Here is a 27,141-nt window from a genome sequence, read left to right as displayed (position 1 = left end):
TAGAAAGTGTGACTTTTCATTGACAGTAATTCGTTTCTCAATAAACTTCTCAGTCTGCTTGACTTAGTATTGCTTGAGCACGTGTCAAAGACAGGCAGCAACAAAGAGAAAAGAAGTCAGATTTCAAAATTTACCTTCAATAAAGACGAATATGTGAATGGTGTTTATGGCCCTGGTTCATCAATACCCGTCTGATATTTTTTGAAAGCCAATTGTCGAAAATTTTAATCCTTGCCTCGTTAGATCAGGTACTAAACATTACACAAAAAACTGTTTGGAATTATTGAAATGAGGAGGGATACAAAGAGAAGCTCGATATATGGTTGACCCGAATTAAGACAAACAAACATCATCGGCGGATTTTCCGTCTGGGTGTCGCAGTTTAATCGCAACAAAATCGATTTATTTCCGAAGCTGTTGGTTATTGCTGATTATAAGTAGGTCACTTACAAATTCAAGCAAAACCATCCATGGTCTAAAGCGGCGCCTGTACTTTCAAGTAATGAACAGTCTGAAGGCAGGAATCGTCCAGAAGCGCCCAGCTTTGGCCGATAGTAGAGCAACTGTGCTCCAAAAGGACAACACCAGGCTACAAACATGGATAGTGACACGACAGACGCTTTGTGAGCTTGGTTGGGAGTTTATTATGCATCCACCTTATAGATCGCACCTGGCACCAAGGGATTACTAATTTATTGTTGTGTATTACGAATGATTTTGATGGGGAAAATTCCCCACAAAGCTTGAGATATACAGGGTCCGGCACTCGGAGTGCCAATTAAAAAAGCCATAAATTCGGTTTGGAAAATTATTTTTATTTATTTTGAAGTACAAAATGTGTGAAAATAATCACAAATTCAGGACCAATTCACTTTTGCTCGATATGGCCTTAACTATGGCCTTGAGACGGTCAAAAAACGAATCGCAAGCTGCCCGAATGTGACTTGCCGGTATTTTGGCCCACTCACGGACAATGGCTTTCTTGAGCATCTCGAGGCTGGTGTATATTTTACTTCGAACCTTGCTCTCCAAAATGGCCCAGAGAGAATAATCCATTGGATTCGCATCTGGTGAATTCGAGAGCCATTGTGTGGTCGTAATGAAGTTCGGAACGTTGTTTTTCAGCCATTCTTGGTTCACTCGCGCTTTGTGCGACGGTGCTGAGTCTTGTGGAAACGTCCATGGTTTGCGGCCGAAATGTTTGTTTGCCCACGGCTTCAAAGTAGCCTCCAGAACACTTTCCCGATAATATGTCGCATTTACTTTGACGCCAGGCTCGATGAAAACAATTCGAGAGCGCCCATCTGCGGTGACAGCGGCCCAAACCATTATTTGTAGCGGGTGCTGCCTCCTGGTGGCCAACCGATGACTTAGTTTCTCGTATGAACGGTCGGTCAAGTAAACCTTATCAATTTGAGAGTTTACGAATTGCTCAATTGGAAAAATTTTTTCGTCAGAAATTTTGGAAAGTTTTACTTTTTTATAATCTGAGAAACATCCGCTGGGATAGTGCCGATTGTGGGATTGTTGCCTTCAAAGCAAAACATGTAGATATCTGAGAAAATTTTACACCTCTCTAACGATTAAAATCCGCACTAAAGCACCGGATTTAAGTTGAAAATGCAAGTTTACTTTAAACTATCGTTGCGTTAGTATACACTGCTTGCCACGTGCAATGAAAATTCCGATCAATGCGCACAAATTTCAGAGCATACTCAACACACCATAATTTTGTGGGTTAGACTTGTTAGAGCCAATTAACATTTTCCACGCTTTTTTTGTTGGTTTTTCGCCTTTTACGAGTATAGTACATCATGTTTTTTATTATTGAACCCACAACATGGTGAACACACTTCGGTGCCGTGCCGCATGCAACCTGCCACTTCATGAGAGTGAAGCACACGCGCATACACACACACCGGCAACGCGGCTGCCAACAATGTGTCAAATAAACGTACAACACTAGAAAGCCGAAACAACGGCGGGGTAAGATAAGGAGCGCTGCTGAAAAAGGGCACAGAGAGCGAGAGAGAGGGAGGAGTGCGCGAGCGGCAGGAATGCATGAAGTTTGACAGCGTGCTTCAAAGCGCTGCAACATATTAAAATATATTTTAACACACATTCAGATGAGTTTGTGTGTGTGTGTGTGTGTGATATTTTTATAACATGTGAATGAGCGTGTCTGCTGTTGTTGTTGTTGGCAAATGTGAAAATGCACTTCATGTGACGAGGCATAGGAAAATTACATATGCGAGCGCACAGCGGAGACCGGCAGTGTACCGAGGTGAAGTTGAGTGTGACAGTTGAGTGAAGTGGCGCGTTGTAAACGTCACACGCGATTAAAATGATGACGATGTTGATGATGGTGATGATGATGATTTTGGTGCAGGTGGCATGCCATAACGGAGGTGGGTGCAAAACACCAACCAGAAGCAGGACATAAATAAACGCAAAGGCATGCAGAGCATGAGTGTGTGTTTGTGTGTGGGAATGAGGGAGCGGAAGTGAGGCTACTGCTATGTTTGTTTATTTTTACAACTGCTCGCCGGTGTCTGTAACGGTTTATACTATAAACAAATTTTCAACACTTGCCTTTTTTTGTATGCCAGGCAAGCGGTGGATGCATGCAGTGACGGGTGGGGAGCACATAAAACTGAAGCTTTAAAAAAAAAATATAAATATGGTAAAGGAAATGATGGGAGATATGCAAAAGAAAACATTTAACTTAACTGTCAACGCTTGTCGCCTACAGGTAGGCTACAGTGAAAATGCTTTTAAGAATATGTTCGTTTTTTTTGTAGAATTTGTAATTTATAGGTAAGTATACATACATACATATATAGTGAAGAAAAAATTTTTTAATCTACTAGAAAACGAGAAGATATCAGAGGGTTGCCACTTTGAAGGACTTTACAACATAATTGAGAGTTTTTCAAAAGATTTCATTTAAAAATATTTATGTATATAAAAATAAGTCAATTCCGTCACTGAAAGTAAGAAAAAATTACAACAACAATAAAACAAAAACCACATACACTACCATAATTGAGAGTTTTCCAAGTTATTTCATACAAAGAAAATATATTTATAGAATAAATGAATTTTATCCCTGAAAATAACAGAAAAATTACAACAACAATGAACCAAAAACAACAAACACAAAATCTGCTATAAAAAAGCTTGGAATAAACTAGACAATTGTCAATACAAGCTCGAAACAAAAACCACAATAACAACAAACACAGAAACTACAGAAACAATGCAACAACAACAAAAAACTACAATTAGCAATTAGAAACACCAGACACTTAAAACAACAAAAGCTGTAGCAGTATAAGCACTTCTACTAAAAACAATAAAAATAATGACAAGAACATAACAAAAACAACAACAAGAAAATAACAAAACCAACAACAGCAAAATGACAAAAACAACACTAATAAAAAACAAAAACTACAACAAATAACAAAAACAACAGCAAGAAAATAACAAAAACCACACTAATAAAAAACAAAAACAAAAAAATGACGAAACCAACAGCAACAAAATAACAAAAGCGACTCTAACAAAAAGAACAACAACAAAAAGAAAGTAACAAAAACAACAGTAAGAAAATAATAAAAGCAACAACAAGAAAATAACAAAATAAGAAATGTTGACAAAACCAAAAATCACCAAAGCAGCTTGAAATGGAAATTTAAAATAACAATTTTCTACTATTTTTTCGATAAAATATTTCAACTTTTCTTACACCTCCGACATTTTGGCAAACATTTAACTAATGCTATAAAGGTAAACTAGTTTGTAGTGATAGTCGTCCGTAGAAATCAAGTAGTTAAAACCTTCTTCCGATGTCAGACACTGTAATCGCTATTCTTTATCATAAACCAAAATAACAAGAAAAGCGCTAACTTCGATTGCACCGTGGAATATCAACCAAGTACCGATGCATTGTGTAACAATCTATGCCAAATTTGAAGAATATATCTCGTCAAATAAAAGAAGTACTCCATATACGAACTTAGGTGTGATAGTTATGTTTGTATGACAGCTATACAATATACTGATCCGATCAGAACAGTTTCTTTGGAGTCAGTAGCTTTAACTTGGAAAATAATCTGTGCTAAATTTCATTAAGATATTTTATCAAATAAAAATGTTTTATATTCAAAAACTGCAATTTCATGGCTCACTTTGTATGACAACTATATGCTATAGTGATCCGATTTGAACAAATTTGTCGAAAATTGTAGTAAGGCCTTGAATAATAATCTGTGCTAAATTTCGTGAAGATATCTTCTCAAATAAAAAGATTTTCCTCACAAGAACTTCACTTTGGTCCGATCTGAAAATTTTCCTCAGATATTGTAGGGTTGCCTTAAAAAATAGTATGAACCGAATTTCGTGAAGATACCTCGTTAAATAAAAAAGTTTTTCATACAAGGACTTGAGTTTGATCGGTCAGTTTGCATGACAGTTATATGCTAAAGTTGTCCAATAACAGTGGTTCCGTCAAATTAGCAAGTTACTGGTGAAAAAAGACGTGCGCAACATTTCAGAACTACATATATCGCTGGGGCACTAGTTCGGCTATATACAAGTTCGCGAATATGCCAACTATTTTAAATGGTCTCCGACGTTTCCTTTTGAGTGATACAAACTTCGTAATAATCTTAATGCACACAGTGAAGGCACTAAAGAGAAAAATTCGATTCCTGTTGCCATACTTCCAAAATATATTCTCAAAGTCTGGTCTTCTATGAGAAACTTAGACTGTTCTAACCACTTAAAGAATGTAATAAAAGCTATTCGTTTTCTCGTAGAAATTGATTCAACAGCTATTGGGTTTTTTCATGTTTTACTTGTTAAGAAAATAGGGAAGCAGCAAGTAAGTATCTAGCTGTCTGCAACAATAATGAATTATTTCATAAGTCCGATGAGAATTACACATGAGTGCTTATATTGAGTGAAATATAGTGATTATGCTATATTTTTAGCACAAATTTAAAAAGTACTATTATTGCTACTCAAATGAAGTTGATAAACTAGCCTGACATGCAACGGATTAAAGAAAAATCTTAACAAGAACGCCTCGATTTCGTCGATATTAGAGAGATAGCAAGTATGTTTTTCAAATACACCTCTTAAGAAGCGACTCAACACATTTCGATTAATGTTTTGGGTGTGAAGCTTGTCAAGTCCAAATTCGTACTAAAGGACCTGAATCTGTTGCAAGAACTATGTCGAGTGGAGGTCGCAAAAAAGATGGTTGGCAACGTAGTTGATTGCTCGACATGCACCAAATGCATAGCTACTGGTGACGAAACGTGGGTTTATAAATATGACATAGAAACTGTCAGTCAAAAAATCTAGCGAATGAAACCGAAAAAACAAAAACTCACTGAAGAAACGGAAACCGATTCTAGCCGAGACTTACATACGACAATTAATTAAAAATTGGTTTAGCTCTTTGCATAATTGTATTAGTTCAGCTGTTTAACATATGTGACCTGGTCTACGGAAATGGGGCTTAGGTGTCAAAAAAAAGGAGAACAATTAATGAGATAACGAGAAACTGAGGATTATTTTTAACAGCTTTTCCCAGAAAACTAGTTTTCGCACGTTAGCTCCCTTTTCGTAGACCAGGTCACATATTTTGAAGGCGGCAATAAAGAATTGTACTAAACTACCTAATTTTTCAGTCAGTCCGGGTCAAATTTGATCAGATGGCTAATATTCAAAATCATATCTGAGATACATATGTATATATGAACAGTATTTAGAATTGTCTAAAACTACCTAATTTTTTAGTAAGTCCGGGTCAAATATGATCAGATGGATTTCAAACAAGGCCAAGCTTTTAAGATAAATACTTCCAAATATTCTCATAAAAATGGCATCGTTTCCTTAGAGACTCAGAAAATGGTAAACTTGGGATACAGAGTATATATAGAAAAATAGAAAAAAATACTCAGTAACAACTGTCTACAGCACCAAAATCTTTTATTGTTTTTTTTTTTTTGTTTCCAGATCACAATACGTATTTCAAATTCTCCGCACGTCTCGCTCTGCAATCAGACAATGTGAGCCAGCAAGCGAGCGTCTTAAATGCTTAAATGCCGTCAGTCACCATTCAGAGCCATTAAATTATTACTCAACGCATGAGATACGTGCGCGCATACACCACGCATACAAGCATACATTTAGGCGCCAACTGCTTAATTTTTTATGAGAATGTTACATTTTTTGTACGAAACAATCACGGACAGCTCCTCTGAAATTATAAATGCATATTTAAAAGCGACTGTCAGTCAGCTACGGCTACACTTTGTCATATTAAACTTTTACGAAGTCACATACGCGCACAAACCGCTGCATATGCGCTGCATATATATTTGCTACCTACTTATAGGCGCACAACAGTCACTTATAAACACCTCACACGTACTAATTTATCATTACTGGCGCATACATACACACAAAAATATATTATATATGCTGGCTTGTCCACATCCTGCCAAAAGGAAATGTTTGTTTTTAGGCGTTTTGCCATGGCGCGCCGACGTACAACAGCATGCATGTAATATAATGAAAAAAGAAAATGCCTACAGCATCGCGCGCCTACAAAAGACAAAGTTTCAACAACTTCATTTCATAAAGGCTCACAGGCAGATAAAAATTAAAAAAAGCTGAAAAGCGAGAAAAGTATGTTTGTGTATTTGAGTGTGTGTGTGTATGTTTATATATGTGTGTGCTTGAGTTTGAGTATGTTTAATATGTGCCAGCATGTATGCAGCTGCCAGCAGTTTGAGTATGGAGTAAATAAAAGCCACACAACATTATTGCGTAGCATATGCAAAGGCGTTGGTGTCGTGTATGGCGTATGCGTATGGGCATGGTGCGCACAGGCACACATTTTCGCTGCCGACAAAAAATTTGACGTGGCAAACAATTTAAAAAGTTAGTTTGTCAGAAACAAAACGCCAGCGCACACACGGCCTGTTATTAAACAGACTTTCACGATATTACTTTCGGGTTGGGTTCGTCCTTTTTTATACCCAGAACAGAGTATAGGCATACTAGTCACTCAGTTTTTGAGATATCGATCTGAAATTTTGCACACGTTCTTTTCTCCTAAAAAATTTGCTGCTGTGCCGAAATCGCCAATATAAGACTACTATAACATATAGCTGCCATACAAACTGAACAATCGGAATCTAGTGCTTGTAAGAAAAACTTTTTTATTTAAGAAGATATCTTCACGAAATTCCACACAGACTATTTTCTAAGAGAGCACTATAATATCTGAAGAAATTTTCCGGATCGGTGCACTATAGCAAATAGCTTCCATACAAACTGAACAATCAGAATCAAGTGTTTGTATGGAAAGTCTCTCAATTTGTCGAGATATCTTTGAGAAATTTGGCATGGATTTTTTTCTGAGACAGCGCCACAATATCTGAAGAAATTTTACAGATCGGTGCACTGTAGCATATAGCTTCCATACAAACTAAACGGTAAAACCCAAGTTCTTACAAGGAAAACTTTTTTATTTGAAAAGTTAACTTCACGAAATTCGACTAACGTTACTTTCTAAGACAACGCCACACTATCTGAAGAAATCTTCCAGATTGGTTCACTCTATCTTACGAGTATAATTGCCATACAAACTGAACAATAGGAATGAAGTGCTTGTAAGGAAACTTCATGATTTATGAAGGACATATTAGCTTCGTTGCAGGCGAAACTAAGATTCTTTCTTATTTTTATTTTTATTATTCCGTATTTGATTTCGTTTTTGTGCAAGAGAAAGAGTTCATCTCGCATAAAGAAAGAAAGCTCACATTTTTTGATTAACTTTTTTCGCAACTTATATCCATAGAATTTTTTTGCAGCTAACACTTAACACTTTTAAAGCAGTCCACAAAAGCAAAATTCCAGCGTGCATTTCAGCTTTGTAATGCTTTATTATGTAGCGCTCAAAAGCATGCCAATACCGAAAAGCAGAAAAAGTAAAACAAAACAGGTTGTTAAGCTCGCCACAAATAAGCAATCCATCCACAAAAGTAACCTCCAAAACCAAAAATCATTGATTTTGCCAAAAAAAAAATTGCATTAAATCAACGAATGCATGTGTCTGCGCATAAAAGTATGCTATGAAAATATTTTTATTTAACATTTGTTGCTTTGCTTTTAGTTTATGTTGCGAAAGTATTGCGGCGAAGCATAACTGCAACGGAATTTTGTGGTTGAGATAGTATAACTAGCATGTTAACAACTATGCGCCTAAAAATATACATCACTGTAGAAAAACTCCTATAATTTCATGTGTTTGCAAACTATTTGTGTGTGGGCTAACACAGATGTGCCCACTCACTTTATTCAGTTAGAAATTAAAATAAAATCGCACTGAAAAGTTTATATTATTATACCAGAGATCACTACAGATCAGATTCAGACTAGGTTAGGTTAAATCGTCGAGCCTAACAGGGATTTCATTTGGACAGCTAAGAACACATCTCCATTATGGCAGCTGGAACTCTACGTCATAAACTCATAAACGTCCTCATAATTCGACAAAGCGCTGGAGCAGACCACAAAAATATTGAGACGGCTAATGTCAGTTTCGGCTGTCTCCTGGTTCGCCAAAGGTATGACTGCCGAGATCATTCAACCGCGGTCTTGCAAAACTAAACAATGAAGGATAAAGTACCTGAAAGTCGCCATCTCACTTTCTTCGCTACGTTAGGTTAGGTTAGAATTAAGCTAGAGATAAGTACACCCTTTCTTAAAACCATAAAAAAAACAAATTCTATGATTCGAAAGTATAAGTCAGCAAAACACTTTAAGGTATGCTCAGGCATTTAATTTCTATTTCTACCAATTCGGTCGGAAAGTGTAATCTCCCAAGTGTTTGAGTTTTTATTTCGCAAGCCCGGGACAATCAAGAATTGCTGAGCTGTTCGTCTTCTTTCATACAGCTTCTGGAGATGGCGACTGGTAAGATTTTAGACATTACGGCATGGACGCCGCAATAACCTGTCAAAATCTCCATAACTAAGGAGAAGCTCGCCATACTGAGGGAAATGAACATTTTTTCATCTCTTGCGATCAATCTGGGGCAAAAAGGATCTTGCCACAGCGGATGAGCCAATTGTAGCACAGCGCTGGCCAAGTTCCCGCGCAGTCCAGCTATCAAGTAATAGAATACACCAGGAGAGGGGAGCACAGACACGTTTTAATTTCACTTTACGAAGCAGGGTTCTTTTTTTTTGCCAGCTCATGTGTTTTACAGTTGCCTCTGATTCAGCTGTGGTCTGGCACTCATACTAGTCTTATCACTAAATGACTTGATGCAATTGATAACGAGTTTAGGCATTGCTTAACCAACCCTGAACGTCAGGTTAATGAGCTCAAGGCTATTAGCGACGCCCTGCCATCAGAATGAAGTGGTGAGCATCCCCTGAAAGAAGCTGCATTTTGAAGCTATAAGTACTACTTTAATATCAGATACTTCTGCCTGAAAAGAAAACACTACAATGGTCTGGTAGCATGTAGCTAAGCTCTACGGGGAGCCCATTAGAAAAAACTTTTCCTCCGACTTTCCTACCTAGCTTCAACCCATCAAAAAAGCTCTATACGCCTCTACTTCATCGACTTCTCCTCAACCGCAAAGACTTCGTCCATAGGTGAGCAGAAAAAAGATTGCAAGAGTAGCCTTTGGGAGGCAGTGGTCCAAGTTCTCAAGAATACATTTGAAGGAGGTAGTTTCAGCGCGTCCCTGTTTAGACCCCTTCATATATACATATATACCACATACCAAGCATCCCTGAGTCTTTGAGCGACCTTTGCACATAAATATACTAATTAATTACAGATCAATGTGTTGTAGAATGGTATTCGAATATCACTGGTTTTGTTTTCGGCGAATTTCAAGTTCGAATGAATAAAGAAAGTCTTCTGAATACAAGAAACTATTCTTGGGAACTATTCGACCTTTTGTAATGCTTTAAGCCTTCCATACCTGTTGTTCCAGTAAATGCTAATGGATTTTATTGTACTGGTATGATAGAAATACGTATCGTATCTTGTATGCGTTGAATTAAGAGAAAGGCAAGTGATATGTTCTCGGGTCGAAAATGAGATCTCATTACATTAGATCCTCAACTAACCCAATGACTACAATTATACAGAGCAAATTGAACAATCCATAGTTCTGGGAGCATTGAACCATTTCGGTATATATAGTACTAACTTAGAAGTCAGATCTCGAGAATTGCCCTGCAGGACCCACCTACGATCTAGCACTATCATAGTGCAAGATTATGGTACAGGAAGCGAAAAATGAGACAAAATATTTCAGCATGTTATCGGTTCTTTCATTATCAAAGTTTTAACCTGTTCTAGTGAATAAAAAGTAAAAATGAAAAAGTAAATTCAAATTAATACTAAATCAATTTCTTTAGACTTTTTAAACTATACACATGCTGCTGCTTTACTGCTTTTATTTCCAACGACACTATACACCTGAATAAAAAAGACATGCCTATAATTCCTGATAGCTTCACACTGTTTGACATTTAAATCGCCAGCAATTTGTAAACGAGGAAATTAAACGCATTTACTTGCCATAATTCACACAATCAATTAAACCAAATCATGCAATGAATTTAACCGCAACAAACGATGATTTAATATTTTAAAGGCGAAAAAATTGTCACTACAAAAATAGCATAAATTCCATGACCACAAAACTTATAGCAAAACAAATGAGAGAAAACCATATGACATTTTAAACATAGTATAATATCGGCAGCTCAATAAGTACGACTGTCTGCTTAATTGGTCACAGTGAATTATAGGCTAGTGAAAAACCACAGCTTTATTTTAATTTGTGTCAATGAAATGAAAGTGACTGCTTACAGGCGAGTACATCATACATAGGTACATATGGGGGAAGGTACAGGGTGCGACAACTTTGATCATGGTATGTAAATATTGAAAGAAATGAGCACGAGAGAGTGAGTGAGGAATTGTCAGCATGTTTCTAAGAACAAGACCTGCAGAGAAAAAAATAAAGAGAAAGAAGGGAGAGTGCGTAAGAGAGAGAAATAGGGAGAAAAGAGAGAGTAAGAAAAACCATAAGACAAAAGAAGAGAGAAAGAGAGAGTGAGGGCAGACAGAGAGAGAGAGTGAGGGCAGACAGAGAGAAAGTAAAGGGAGGCGAAAGAGAGAGAGTAGAGAGAGAGAGATAAAGAGAGAAAGAGAGAGAGAAAAACAGAGTGAGTAGGGAAAGAGAGAGAGAAAGAGAGAGAGTAGGCAAAGAAACACAGAGAGAATAGAGAGAGAAAAAGAAAGGCTAGAGGGAAAAAAATATAAAAACAGAAATATTGAGAGAGAGAGAGAGATATAAGAAGGAGAAAAAGATGGTGCAAGTGAGAAAAGTTGAGCAAATTAGAGTACGAGAGACGTAAGAAGGAAATATGAAGGAAAATAACGAGAAGCGAAAAAGAGAGAAGTAGAAAAATAATAAATAAAAGTAAAGGAATAGGAAAAATCAAAAGAGATACCAATATGGAAGAAAAACAGGAAAAAAATAGAGAACGAGAGAGAGAGAAGGAGAGAAAGAGTAGAGAAAGATAGAGAATGGAGAGAAAAACAGAAAGAGAAAGAAACTAGAGAGAGACACATAAAGAGAGAAGAGTAGAAGGAGAGAAATAAATAGTTAATAAAACCAAAAGACAGTAAAACAAAGAGAGACAAATAAAAACAAAGAGTGAACGACGACGACAGAAACGGAGCACACAAGAGAGCGTTTTGGTCTCACTAAAAGCACTTTGAGGTACTTTTTGAAAGGTGATTTAAACTTACTTCTCTATAGACTTAAAAATTTGGCAAAAATGTTGGCGGTCAATCGTTCATGTCAAAAAGAGTTGACTTTCGCTCGTCACTCTGACCTGCAAATATCACCCTTGACTTCGTTTTGTGCAACGCCGAAATTCTTGGTCCATAGGCGAGATTAAGCCAACTTTTTGTGCCAAAAATACTGTCACAAAGCCCGCCGAAAACAAGAAGTAACGGAAAATGCTGCAATAAAACCGAAATGTGTTTGTCGTCGGCAATAATGGCAGCGGTTGATTGCTGCTGCCTTAAAAAATATTCAAAAAAAGTTTAAAGTTTTTAGATTTTTCCTATAGTGAAAAAAGTTTGGCGCACCCTGCAAGCTTATAAAATGCAAATTCTTCCGGCCAAATGACAGCAACAACAGATTGTGTGAACATTAATTGAGAGGTGTGTCAAAAGAGCAAATCAGTGTATTGGAAAAATATCTACAATTATATAATATAAACACATAATTACATACTTGTGAATATTCATTTACAGGGTTTGCCAATAAGTTTGGGGTGTCTTTTTTTTAAGAAATCAAATTTGTTAAGGAAATTCATATTTTTTCTATTTAATGTAAAGTATAATCAATGCAAATAAATTCTCAATAAAACTTCATTCAAATGGCCGCCACGACTTCTTTCCTAGGAACGAATTTTCTGAACCCAATTTTCTAGTCCTTTTTTCACTAAATTAAGTCGTACTATATCACCAATCGTACGTCATAGTATGTCGTCCACTAAATCAAATCGTAGGTCATGAATATTCATGAACTCAATATTGACTTCTAAAGCGTAAAGAGAGTCTGGTTTATTGGTAAAGACCAATGACTTCATATCACCCCACAAGAAGTAGTCTAATGGTGATCAAACACAACTTCTTGGAGGCCAATTAATGTAACAGTTTTTTCAAATAATCAAATCTCCAAAGTTTTCTCGCAATAATTCGGTTGAAGGAGGTACTGTCTGTGACGTAGCCCCGTCTTGTTAGATTCAGATGTTGTCAAGATCAACTGCATCCAATTCCGGTCACAAAAAGTTGGTTATCGTCAATCTATGTATACCGCTCTCAATTGACTGTAGCCGTGTCCCCCGTTTCATTTCGAAAGAAGTAAGGACCGATGATTTCATCAGGCCAAAAACCACATTAAATTGTCAATTTAGGTGAAGGCAATGGTTGTTCATGAATAATTTGTGGATTTCCTTTGCAACAGAATCGACAATTTTGTTTATTTACCGCACCACACAGAAAAAGTAAGGCTCAGCGGAAAAGATGAGTTTTTTATTTTTAGCAAAATCTTTAACGTTTTCAGGTTGTTCCAAGGCACTTTTCACAATCGCACAATTCAGCAAATTCACGACATTTACGGTGGTCCCATGGCTTCAATTTTTGAGTGAGAACAATTTTATATGGAGACAAGCCCAAATCCTTACTCAAAAACCGCCAGGTATTGGTTTGAGACAGTCCCAATACTTGAGCACGTCTTGGAGTAGAGAAATTACAGATTTTAGCAACATTTGGCTGAAGGGTAGTTATATGTTCTTTGCCTTATTGGTACTTGAACATTATGTAAAGAAAATGTACGTTCGAAATGTTGAACAGTTGGACGAAAAAAACGGATCATGACGTATTAAAAATGATCGAAACGACACTTAGAAATCATATTTGCCTTATTGGAAAACCCGGTATATACTTGTAAATATATATATTTATTGTATATACATATATATACCGAGTAAATAAAATTCATATATATTCTGTGGTCATCACAAACGCGAAAAAACAACAAATAATAATACTACAAAGTGAGCATAAGCAATTAACGTTGGCTGAGAAATGCGCATTAAGTTGTCCACTTTTAGGCGCATTAAAGCACCTGAACGCGCTGTGGGCGAACGTTGACACAGTTTCGCCTGTGCTATATAAGCAAATATATGTGTGCATGGGTGTATATAAATATAGCCACGTGCACGTATGGCAAGTAGGTGGACGCTTGTCAATATCCATTGTATACATTTAGGCGGACGTACAAGCGCTATTTGCGCACAGTTTAATTTACATGGATACATTTAATGAAGTATTGTATTGTAAGTATTATAATATAGGGTGTTGTTGCATAGTTACTGTTACAGTTGTGGTTTGTGTGTATTTCTGTTTAAGGGTGTTCATTACAAGCATTAGTTAGTTAGTTAGTTTGGCATGTGTGCGGGCGGTGCGTAGGTGGACGTGTTAGCTCGCATTTCGCTGTAGGCGTTATATGCCATTCGATTTTATTTGCATGTTAATATTTGTAATTAAGTGTTTTAATTGCGCTAAGTAGTATTTAATTAAAATGTAAATTAGTTTTATTGCATTGATTGCTGTCAAGCGGCCGCGTGTGTGTTGGTGTGAGCACAAATTATTGGTGAGAGCTACAAAGTGAATTTTTTTCTTACGATTACTTGCGGTTAAGAATATTCGATTATAAGATATTTTCAACATTATTTTGGTCACTCCTAAAACTATGCTATAGCTCACTTTGAAAAATATTTTCGATAGAAATAATTTAACCACAAATATGTAGGCGAAGCTATTGTAGTATATATTAAACCTACGTGGCGCTCCCAAAGGTATGCTATAATTAAATTCAATAATGTTTTTTAGAAAAAAAAAATAATATTTTTGTTCATTTGATGAAATGTAGTCTGAAAATTTTTGCTGCTACTGGAAGCATTACTCGGCGACGATTGTTGTCAAACTGAAGAAGAGCTTACAGATTCAGTAACAGCAGCTAATACATTCAGAAAGAAAACTGGATAAATTAAAACTATTATTATTGAAAGAAATGCCGCTAGAACATTATAAAAAGTGTTCTTGCTTCGAAATGTGACTGGTGATTAAAATTTGGTTCTTTCTGACAACCACAAATGACAAAAATTTTATGTTATACTTGACCAAACAGCCAAATCAAAGGCTTTCCAAAGATCCATAATTTCACTGCAAAGCTCTGAAAGGGGTTTTTCAATAGGGACGCTACACAAGTAGACCGATATGAACAGCAAACGACGCCGTATTTTTTCCGCTCTTTTGACATTTATCTTCAATAAGGTATGCCATTTCATCATGGAGAGATATACGATCCAATAACGAGTCGAAATTGTTAAAATTTACTACCGAAATTCTCAATCAGTGGCCTCAATTTTAAGAGCGCTACGTCCAATTTATGGTCGTCATAATCGTCCTGTCAGATCAACAATTGAATCCGTAGACACAGTACAAAATGTTCCCTTATCAGTGAGACAAAGCCGGTACTCTCGAGAATATTAAAAAAGACCCATATCAGACTCTTATACGTCGTTTTCAAGCGTTGGGCATTTTTGTGACTATGAATCCCCATTGCATTCCGAAAAAATTAAGCGAACACACAGCGAATGTCACGACCGATTTAGTGAAAGCCAAGTTTGGTGAATGTGTTATCTCACGAAATGGCCCAGTCAATTGGCCGCCCCGGTTGTGCGATTTGACACACGTTAGATTATTTCCTGTGGGGCTACGTCACGTCGATGGTCTATGTCAACAAACCAACGAACGAATATCGAACGTAAAGCTGTGCAGTATTAACCGATTTATGCTTGAAAACCGTCGAAAAGTGAGTTCAGCATCTGAACTTCTGCACGCGTGCCCGTGGTGGCAAAGCAAAAAAAATCGAGCTCCATACATAATGACATCGAATGCACTTTCACAAATAAGGAATTTCATTGATATCCCAAACTGTTTATGTTTTATTTAAAACATTTTTAATGCTCTTTTTGAAAAACCCGATATCATCGAAAAGCTAAGCCACCTGTTGCAAGATCAGTCAAAAACTATTTAGAGAACAGTGACAGAAAATAGCCGCCGGGTCAGTTGTCTCCGAGCACCGGGAGAGTCACGACAAACATTTCGCGCGACGTGTTTCTGTGAGTGGTGCAAGCCGAAAATGCAGTGTTCGGTAGAGCAAAGGTACACTATTAAATTATGTGTGAAACTAGGAAAATCTGCGACAGAGACGTTTGATACGATCAAGCAGGCTTACCCAGATGTTGCTTTAGCAAGAAGTGGTGTGTTTCTGTGGCACCAGGCCTTTTTGGAGGTCCGGGAAGAGGTCGCTGATGAAGACCGTGCTGGGCGACTTGCGACTTCGAAAAACACCGACAGTATGACTAGTGTGCGCAAAGTTTTGAACTCAGACCGTCGACTAAGTATTCGTTTAATTGCCCAGATGTTATATTTGTCAAAATCTGTGGTTCATGACATTATGAGGGAGCACTTGAACATGCGCAAGACGACGCAGCCGATTGGACTCACACCAACTTTCTTGTGAACAGCTACATAACCATGGCCGGGATTCCAACGCTTCCGCAGCCGCCCTAAAACCCAGTCGTGGCCCCCCGAACTTTTTTTGTTTCCTTGCCTGAAAAGGCCCATGAAAGGCAAGCATTTTGAGAAGATAGAGGGGATCCAAACAGCACGTACCTCGGCTCACAAGGCTATTCCGGAGAATGCCTTCCATGACGCCTTCAATGCTCGGAAATAGCGTTGGCAGCGCTGCATCGACGCAGAAGGAGCCTATTTTGAGAGTTTTGAAGGAATTGTAACGATAGGTTCAATAAATTTTTTTAAATCTACTCAGTCCTATTACTTTCCGGACAAACCCCGTAATAATAGTTTTTGTAAAGTTAAGATTATATTGAGTAGGCAAAAACTCCTCTTAAGACAAACAAAAACGAAGTTCTATAGTTAAATAAGCTATGCGGGTTAGATCATGTCATCCAAATGGACGAAAACACTCCAGCTTTGAGAGTATTCGACACAGTACCCGCAGGGAGAAGCACCGGAAGAGAAAGATATCAACTCCGTTTGAAAGTCTAGGTGGAGAGTGACCTGACTGCACTTGGAATCTGTCCTGTTTCTCAACCAAAATGCAAGTTCCAAGGATCCCTTCCATTTTTTACGAGATTTATGCGTTGTGTAATATCAAAAGAACTTTTCAGAAGTGCTATATATTTTTATTATAAATGTAGTTTATTAATAAAACTCTGCGAGTAAATAACTAGAAGATTTTAAGATACTGTCAAAGAAAACTTAGTATACCTTTAGGAGTGGATAAAAAAGGGTATGCTTTAGAGCATTGATATGTTTCTATATAATATTTGCTGGAGAGCAAGTTGTCACATTCCTTATCTTTGTCTTTCTATTGTCTATTTCGAAGTACATTTACATATTTTGCAAATTTCCAAAGGATTTTTGATTATTCATGTTTCATGTACACACCTCATTTTGCATAAAATAATAACTTTTTAAAAATTAAAAGCAAATCACTGAAGTACCCAACACAAGGTCTAAATATTTATTTAACAGTTTTAAAAATATCGAAATAAAATATGCACCACAGAACTTTCTCAAAGAAGCAAAGCAAATCTAGCTGTAGTTGCCATGTATAATTTTTTAATAATCTGCAAAACTTCGACGCCACTTAAACCGAACCTACGCCTTAACAATTTTCCACTGACCCAAGAGAGAACTTTTGCAGGACAAGTTTGGCTTGCGCTTTTCAAACTTTTACTTCCTTGCCGCTTTAATTTCGACTAAAAGGCGGCAAATATAGCAACTTTTCAAACGTGTCCTCATTTAACCCGAATCAAAGGAGTTTCGAGAAGAGGTTTGTTTAAGAAAATTGCCTAATATTTATTTAGGAAATGCAGCAGAAATGCCGCAGGACACAGAAACGTGCTACCGAAGGCCAAAAGGGATGAAACATTTAAGCGCGTAAAAATATGGTATAGCATAGTGTAAGGCGCAAAAGCAAGTAAATGGCGAATGAGTGACGAATTGTGGCAAGCAAACTTGCTTTTTTTTCGTACTTCTGCTATGCAATTTGAAAGTATTTAATTTGAAAATTAAAATAGAATTTGCATTGAAATTGAAAGCATAGTGAGCGGGCAGTTAGAAATGGCAATGAAGGTAAAAGAGCAAAACAAAGAGTGCTTGCAAATGAAAGCAAGCAAGAAGAGCATAAAAGCCTAAAGAAAGCAATAAAAGCGAAATGAATGCAGAAGAATCTCTAGCTGCGGGCTATAATTGTTAGAATAGATAAAACGTCAACCGTAAAGTATTGCGAAGGGATGCGTAGCCAGTTGGGAGACAAGTGCAAAGCAAAAAAAAAAAACAATAAACAAAGATGAGAGAGCAAGAAAGTTACAATGGCCTCAAGTTCAGACAAAGTAGAACAGGACATTTGTAAGCTCGTGGCAATAATTTGCCATAAACAAATTGTTAAGGTTGCAAGCGCAGTTGATAGCACAAACAAGTGGACAGAGAGAAGACACGTACATACACACACGCATACAACAAGAGCTTATAACATACAAAGCACACACCTGAGGGCTTATACGACCATAAAAATATATGAAAGTGAGCGTAAACCGCTTAAATGACGCATTTCTTCGTTTTTCTTATAATAAAAGCAGGCAATGGCCAGCAGTTAGCAAGACATTAGTTTGCAGTATGGATACTTACGGGCAACTAAGTAAGATTGAAAGCGTTGAATTACTTTATACTTGTTGTTGGAAAGTTGCTAAGAAGTAGTATATAGAGTAGACATTGTATTTACCTGAAAATATAAGAAAAAATAAAGTCCTATGTATCAATATGGCTTTAAGTACGAAAATATACATATATTTAAGCTGGATTTATCAATAGAAAGTAGGTGTGTGACTTCGATGAAATACACCTTACTATAGGCAACATTTTTAACACATACGGTATAGGTGAGTGACTTGGATAAAATGCGCCTTAATGTAGGCAAGGTTTTTTGGTTATTTCCTTCGTTGGCAAGACTGTGATAACAAAAATATAAATAAAAAATACTAAAAATCATACCGAGAAATACCCAGATGCTCTTTGATTCAAAACTATGAAGTATTAACTTAAAGGTCTAACACGGACAACATATGATTGTCAGAGTAGAGTATAACCTTTGGCAAAGAATGTATACATATTACGGGAGTTGTAGCGCTAAACTAAGTATATGTTAAAGCTTTTGGCCTACCCAATGAAGATACAACCCGTTGTATAAATTCCTTTCAATCAGTATTACGACTTATTGCTATTGACGGCTTGATATATACATACATATATTTAATTTAGAACACTAGACATTTTTTAAATAAATTTTAAGAAGTTAGGCTTCATTATATAGTTTTGAAATAAATAAATTTTTCTAAATAAAAATTATGAATATTTGTGAAGTCATAGGGATCGTCACTATTGCTCTAACAACCGATGGAGTCCAATGCGTTTCCAGAATAGCATTTAGATTTCAAGGTAGTTACATTTGATCCACCAATGACATCAAATTTTTATCTGCAATGAATTTGTATACAATATTAGCCCGAAGTTTATTTTATCCACGAAAAAGGGTCTCAAAATTTTCATATCCTAAATAGAGTATATTAAGAAGTCACGAAAGAGGCGTCTAAGAAACTATATTTTAAAGCACCAAGCGAAAAAAATATTAATTTTGCATATTCTGGTATATGTAGTTGCCACAGTTTCAGATACCTGAATGTCTTAAAAGAAGTGGAAACCCCATTAAATAACGGACTTGTCCGTCTAACAAAGGCTTAGAAAACAACTTATAGATATTGATGGTACAGCAAAAAATAGCCAATGTTAAGAAAATATTTTTAGATATGAGTGTGACAGACTACTTTCGGGAAAGATATATGTATATTTCATGAAAGAATTTGGCATATGCCTTTGAAAATATCTTCTCAACCCAAGAAAAAAAATATTTTGTTGCACTTTGATTAACATTGGGTTTTTATAGAAATTTTCTAAACTACAGTTCCATATACATATATTTCCGAAAACCTTAAGTCTTAAAGTAGCTATTAGCACAGAAGATCACCAAAATTTACAATAAAAATATCTGCATTATTTTGTCTGAAATTCACATAAGCATTTTAAGCATTTACTAAATCAGACATTTTCAAAAATTTGAACAAAGCAAAGCAATAAACAGTGCACACGTGCTTTTGGCACAGCAAATTAAGTTTAATATTATATTTCCAGACAATGCTAAGCCGTATGTCTAAACACTACTGCTTATCAATGGCTATTGTGAGCAGCAAGAAAACACATACGTATACAAATATAAGCAATGGATTGGAGTATTGTGCATAAATTTTGAAGTGTAGCAATTCTACTTAAGAGCGCAATGTTGACAGGAGCCACACAAGCGTGAAAGCATACTCTCTTAAGGACTTATATGTGCATATGCAAGGATATTTGTATATGTGTAAACATATATATTTGTATTTATGTATATAGAGAGAGATTTATATGTACAGAGAGAGACAATACATAGCAAATTTCCATTGAAAGGCAACTCTGATCACACTTCAAGCGTATAGTTCGTATCACGCTTATCTATTAGTTAGTAGATATTAACAATTTAATACAAATTAAGTGCGTGCATGTTGTCAACAAATAGGAGCACACAATAGCACATTCCTGTAAACTGAAAATACTTTTATTAGTCACACATGTATACGAACAAGGCATATTTGCGTATGCTGCCAGAAGTGACTGGACGCAAGCTTCTGCGACAGTTAGTTACAATTAGTAATAAATTAGACAAAGCATTGTTGCAGTTGTTGTTGTTGCCAATATGTAGCAGTACTCGATAGTTGTGGCAACAATTATCAATAATTGTGACAAGATGACTGTACGAAGGTGTAGAACTAGTCGGCTGTTGATACACATGATATACATATATTTAAGTTTTTGGATATGTTTGTGTATGTAAACTGTTATTGGTATTGGAAACTCATCGACACTTGAATAATTAGACTATTATACTATGCATTGTGCGTTTTTTTCTGACCTGCTGATATCGAGTTGATTTAGATAACACATTAGTCCTCATTTAATATACAATAAGTGGCAACTCTATATTATTTGAGAGCTGAAACATAAAGCTTTCCAAGTCTATGGCAGTTATAAAGCAGGATCAACATAAAATAGCATAAATTCTATAATGATTACTTATTTTTTAAACCGGTTGAGAATTATAAAAACACATTCACTTCATGAACAAAAAACGAGAAAAAAGAGAGTTCATATGTTGTCCACTAATTGTGGCACATTTTCATAGGCGTTTTTGGCTCTAAATTCGGCTCGATGCGGTGATGCATTATCATCTTATAAAATGCAATAATTGTTCTTCCATAATATAGAACTACTTATTGATCGTCCGTCCTCCGGAACAAATTTATGATGCACCAAATGACGAATATGGAAAAAAACTAACTGCATCACTTTGATTTTTGAGTGGATTTGGCGTGGTTTTTTGGTTTCGGCTCATTTTTTCTTTCCATTTCGTTGATTGTTGACTTGCTTGCATGTCAAACTCATAAGCCCATGCCTCATCGGCAGTTATAATATTCTCCCTGAATGTGGAAACGGAATTCGCACGATTAAGCATATTCAAAGGAACCTGTTTACGGTACTCTTTTTGAAAAAAACTCAGCTTTATCGGGATGAGTCGAGCAAGAACGCGTTTCATACCCAAAATCATTCGAACGGACTCCCGAGAGAAGTCGAGCTCTCTTACTGTCTCTCTAACACCCGCCTGACGATTTTCAAGCACCATATCCTTCACTTTTTTAATATTTTCATCAGTTGAAGATCGCTTCAATGAACTCTCGACCATCTTTTAAGGCTTTGTACCACTCGAAGGCTTGTGTTTTTGATAGAACTAAATCACCGTAAACCTTTTCCAACATTCGTAACGATTCCGCAGACAAAATTTGGTTAGAAATGCAAAATTTGAGACAAATTCTTTGTTCGTTGGTTTTATTCAAGTTCAAAGCAGTAAAAAGCAGAATCAACAGCAAATCAGGAAATTATATACTTTAAATTTATTTCATAAAGCTGTTGAGAATTCTAAACGCATACACTACACGAAAAAAAAAAAACAAGAAAATAATGTGGTAGAGATGATAGGCGTAATAGCCTAGTAAAACTACTATTCAGTCTCTTTTCCTTAGAAATGAAAAACCATATTCAAAGAGACAAATCCACTAATTTACTAACAATTTTCACCAAAATTACTTACAAGGTTTTTTTAGTGGTATTAGTACACAAATTAACTCTCACATATATGTAAAGTAACAAGTACATATGGATATGTTAATCATTCACATTTGGAATCTATATTACACCTGTAAGCATACTTGAGGATATAAGCTCTCTTCAGTTGGCATCGACGAGCAAATAATGCAGTTAGATTTGTATACGGCTCAAGTACCTTGACAAGGCTGTTAATGTGCTTTGATGGGCCGATGGGAATATGGGAAGTTGTACATGAAATGTAACACTTCAAATATTCAAGCTTTAGTTAAAGATATTTAATGAAATATTTGGAAATACCAAATAGGTATTTATATTGGATGCAACATGAAATGAAAGTTAATATGAAGGAATCCGTTGCATAAGAAGAAAACCGCTTTGTTCAAAATATAAATATCTAAGTACATTGAAACTACTTTCTCAGGATAGCAGGTAATAATCGAACAACCTTAGCATACTTAGTATAGTCGAAAAGATTCTCAGTCTCACCCTGAACCTCACACCGGGAAATTCTGAAACTCAACAAGAGATAGCTGAATTTTTTGATCTTCTTAGCAGCCTTAAGACCATTCCTAAGAGGTCGTTTTTGGTACTTCCATGCACCCTCCAAAGAACGAGATTCTCTACAATCATCCGCGTCTTTTTTAGTAAATCTCAACTCTAACCTGTATAACTTTGTTGTAAGACAAAAAGAGATAAGAGAGAGAGATAGAGCGATGGGCAATGGTTACCTTTTGTGGCAGAGAAAGGTTTCGGTGTAAGTAACTATTTAGAGAATACTATCAAGAGGCGTTATATTAGACGTTTTATCATCTTAATCATCTTACAGATATCAATTGGAGCTGTGTTCATTCACTTGATATAAAATTTTGCGGAAGGATCTTAGTTTACGGGCTTAAACATTTGTGAATTACAAGCCATTGTTACATCTTCAAAAAGCCATAGAGGTTACATCTTCAAAAAGTCACCGTTTGGTTTGCACTATGGGCAGAGTGAATTGTTAGTCCATATTTCTTGAAAAACTAAGCCATAATGTTACAGACAATGGAGAACGCTACAGAGCCATTTTTAATGACTTTCTCGTGCCTAAGTTGGGGGATGTCGAAGTGGACAAACTTTGGTTCCTACAAGACGACGCTACATGCGATACAGCCAACGAGGCAATCAATTAAATGGAGTAAACCTTTTGCGAGCGCATAATCTCGCGTCGTGGGTCTGCGGCGTGGCCTTCAAGTTCGTGCGTTTTACCACCTCTTGACTATTTTTATGGGGTTATACAAACGTAACTTGTCGACGCAGTTAAGCCAGAGCTGATAGACGCCTTGGAATAGAATATTCGGCACGTTGTTGATGACACAGGGCCTCAATCGCTACAAAAAGTGCACGAAAACAGGAATTTATTAGTTCATTTTTAAAACATAATGGCGAACCCTTACTTTACAACAAAGCTAAATTCGTGTCCATAACATTAAATTAAAAGCTTTTTTAGTCTTCTTGAATAAAACATGTCTAAAAAGCACACTTTATAGTATATATAAAATGATTAATATCGCGGTTCAGTGGGACACCTTACGGAAATGTCTCCAAAATAACGTCCACAAGGAAAAATCCAACGGAATGTCGTCATGGAATTTTCGAAGCCACAAAATATTGAAATGGCAAATATTTGGATGTAATAAAGCATATTTGAACGAGCAAATCTATACGTTATTATAATTTTAATAGCACGCTAATGGATTCTCGCGTTTACGACTAAAGAAAAGAGGAAAAATGAGGAACTGTTCCATAGCATAAAAGAAGGTGTATAAATGGCACAATAAAAGTATATGTTAACGCCTACTAAACGCCATAACCAACAGTTTTGCACCCGCTTACACAAACAATGCGGACATTGTTCTTAGGCAACTACCATGTATATATATATATATATGTATATTGTATAATATACATATGGGTATATAATAGCCATTAAAGCTTACCTGTGCAAACACATTTTGCATAGCCATTAACGTGCGAGTCGCTTTGATTTGTGAAGGAAACCAAAATGGACTGGCAACCAAGTAATATGTAAATCAACTTCAGATACGAAACATATGATGGACGTACCGTCATAAGTATACACATACATATGTACATTGAGCGGGGGATAGGGGTAGGGCAATGTGCATAAAATGATGGCGTTTTAGTGCATACATAACATAAATGGGCACATCAAATGGCGGACAAACAAATGACAGGCGACAGACAACTGCACTAACGGACAGACAGATAGTCAATCGTAAAGTAATGGTGAAGCGAGAGAATAGCGCTCACAAAAAGCAGTAAGTAGCAACAACAATAAGCGTGCATTAACAATGACAAAAATGAGGACAATGTACAAATACAATGGCATTCACACACACATACATACAGTAGAGTATAATGGGCCATGCGAATGATATGCAAAATTAAAAGGAAACGAATGGAGGAAATTAAGTGAAATGAAGTGAGCAAAGAAAATGAATAAAGTAAATGCATACATTTGCATATCTACATACATATGTACATACACATCAACGTGGAGGACGAATTGGAAATTGCTACAGCATTAAATGGACAGCGAGTGAGGTGTCAATACATACAATACAAATACTTATCGAAATGTATTGAAGGAATGCCTGCTAAAGAAAAATCAAAAGTTTTAAAAAACAAGCATTAACGTTAACCTCGGTTGGACCGAACTTATAACACCCTTCACACGTTCAACTTTTTTTACAAGAACTTGCTCGATCAGTTGGTATGACAGTTATATGCTATAGTGGTTTGAAGAACTTGCTCGATCAGTTTGTATGACAGTTATATGCTATAGTGGTTTGATCTGCGCAATATATTCCGAGATTATAGCCCCGCCTTAGACAATAATCTATGCCAGATTTCACGAAAATATTTTATCAGCTAAAAAAGTTTTCCATACAAGGACTTGATGGTGACGATCAATTTGTATGACAGCTATATGCTATAGTGGTCCGATCTGAACAATTTCTTTGGAGATTGTACCGTTGTCTTGCACAATAATTCATGTCAAATTTCGTGCAGATATCTTGTCAAACAAAAAAGTTTTCCATACAAAAACTGTATTGTGAACGATCAGTTTGTATGACGGCTATATGCCATAGTGGTTCGATATCGGCGGTTCCAACAGATGAACCGCTTCTTGAGATGAAATTAACGTGTGCAAAATTTCAGATCGATATCTCAAACTGAGAGCCTAGATCACGTATATATAAACAGAGGGAGACCTTCTAATGGAGGAAGGCTTCTAAGTGTTGCAAATTTCGTGGCAAACTTCATATACACCGTCAGAATAGAAAAAAGTAATTTGAGTTTAAAAAACAACAGTCGGAGGTTGGAATGATCATATAAAAAAAGTATAATCTCCATTTGTAGCCCAAAATCAAGCCTTAGCAGATGAGTCTTCAATATCGAAAGTGACCCTGATTCAAAAATATCTAACCGCGGGCTGTTAATCAAGTAGCCCTCAAACCGAACTCCCGGAACTTTTGGCGAGTAACTATAGATGTTTGTTGCTCGGTGTTGTCCTAAACCCAAACTATTACCCTCCTATTGACCAAAGCAGACCACTGCTGGTCGATTTCCTACTTCAGGTTGACAGTACAGATTCGAATTAAGACTTTGATTGTAGCGGAGGAGCTCTTGGTCCCTGTCGATCTTATGAAGCACACAACAAACGCTTTCTTAACATCAATCCTAGGCCTCCGTTTGCGCCGGATCAGCGCGATTCGATTACGACCGTTTTCACAGGACATTGTGGTAAGTGACTCACTTTTCATCAATGGTAAACAACCGTTTCAGGAATAATTTTGCAGGAAAGTGGAGTCGAGCCTGTCGTCCTGTAATTCTTTGTCCGAGTTCTTTGAAAAGTGTTCATAAACTCAATGCGTTACTTATTTAAATATTTAGACTTGGACAGACAAGCAGCAATTAAGACTACAAATTCGTTTGGCATATCGGTCAGAATTTTATTGGGAAACAGGACAGCACGGAACGAACGACTTCACTTCTACTCGGTGCCAGCTTACAAATACATCGAGAACAACCGGAGAGTGAATGAGATTGCCAAGAGTGATGTACGGCTGTCGTCCAAAGATGTAACTAACAATGCTAAACTCATACATGGTCTATACAAAGATCTGGAGCATGGCAAGGAAGTTGGAGTGAACCACTGCGATGGAATGAACTACCGGGGTACAAAACTGCAAAAGTTATGTTTTACAAATAGATAGATCAGATATATACAATGTTCCTGCAGGCTCTCAATACAAGAGAATATGGTTGGAATGATCACTGATTACAGTCTGATGCCGGCACGCGCCTGCGGAACGGGGCTGTTAGATCGAAAAGACCGCAAGAAATGTCAAGAGTAAAGTGCCAGAGAAACAATGGACCATCTCTTGTGCACTTGTATTTGAGGATCCCACGGTGCCACAGAACACGCTAAAATTCGGCATCCTAAAGTATGACTACAGCTCATGAACTGCGTTACGGCACTCCATCTTGTACCGATAAGGAACGAAACTGGCCTATGCGAGGCTTATTGGCCTAGCGGAGTTTAAAAACTGAGCAACTAGTGACAAAAACGAAATTATATCTAAGACTTCTCTACCGTACTTTGATAAAGAGATGCGATGGAATAAAACTTAGTTGAAGACACTTGATTGAAAACTCACATATGGTACTGACCAGTTTATATTCACAATGTCACCGCAAAAAACAAGTTTCGGAAGATTCTTAATTCTCAATAAATCATTTAAAGACAGGATTGGCAAGATTTTAAGTTCCAACGCGTAGTCACAAACTTATTTAGAAGAAAATATATTCAGAGTGTGTTCATCCATTCGGACGACATGACCTAGCCAGCGTATCCGCTGTCTCTTAATTCGCTGCAATAGATTGAATAAGTCACACGTAAGGAGTCTCCTGGTCTGATACCTCGCTCCGTATCGGTTCGGTAAAGTCCTTCCCGATCCTGACGGAGCTTTTGGTGTTGCTCAACGTCAGCTTATACAGCCTTTTTATCTTAGAGGTGGTGTGTTTCGATCT

The 27,141-nt window shown here is 36.7% G+C and overlaps 1 protein-coding gene across 2 annotated transcripts in view; it reads right to left on the bottom strand.

Moving 5' to 3' along the window:
* LOC120769706 (tyrosine-protein phosphatase Lar) overlaps positions 1–27,141 on the bottom strand; it is a 940,463-nt gene that overhangs the window by 737,875 nt on the left and 175,447 nt on the right. The gene's annotated exons all lie outside the window — the stretch shown is intronic.

This window comes from Bactrocera tryoni, chromosome 2 (genome assembly GCF_016617805.1).
Source record: "Bactrocera tryoni isolate S06 chromosome 2, CSIRO_BtryS06_freeze2, whole genome shotgun sequence".
Lineage (NCBI taxonomy): Eukaryota > Metazoa > Arthropoda > Insecta > Diptera > Tephritidae > Bactrocera > Bactrocera tryoni.
The sequence above is the reverse complement of the archived record's forward strand: the minus strand, read 5'-3'. Positions and strand labels throughout refer to the sequence as shown.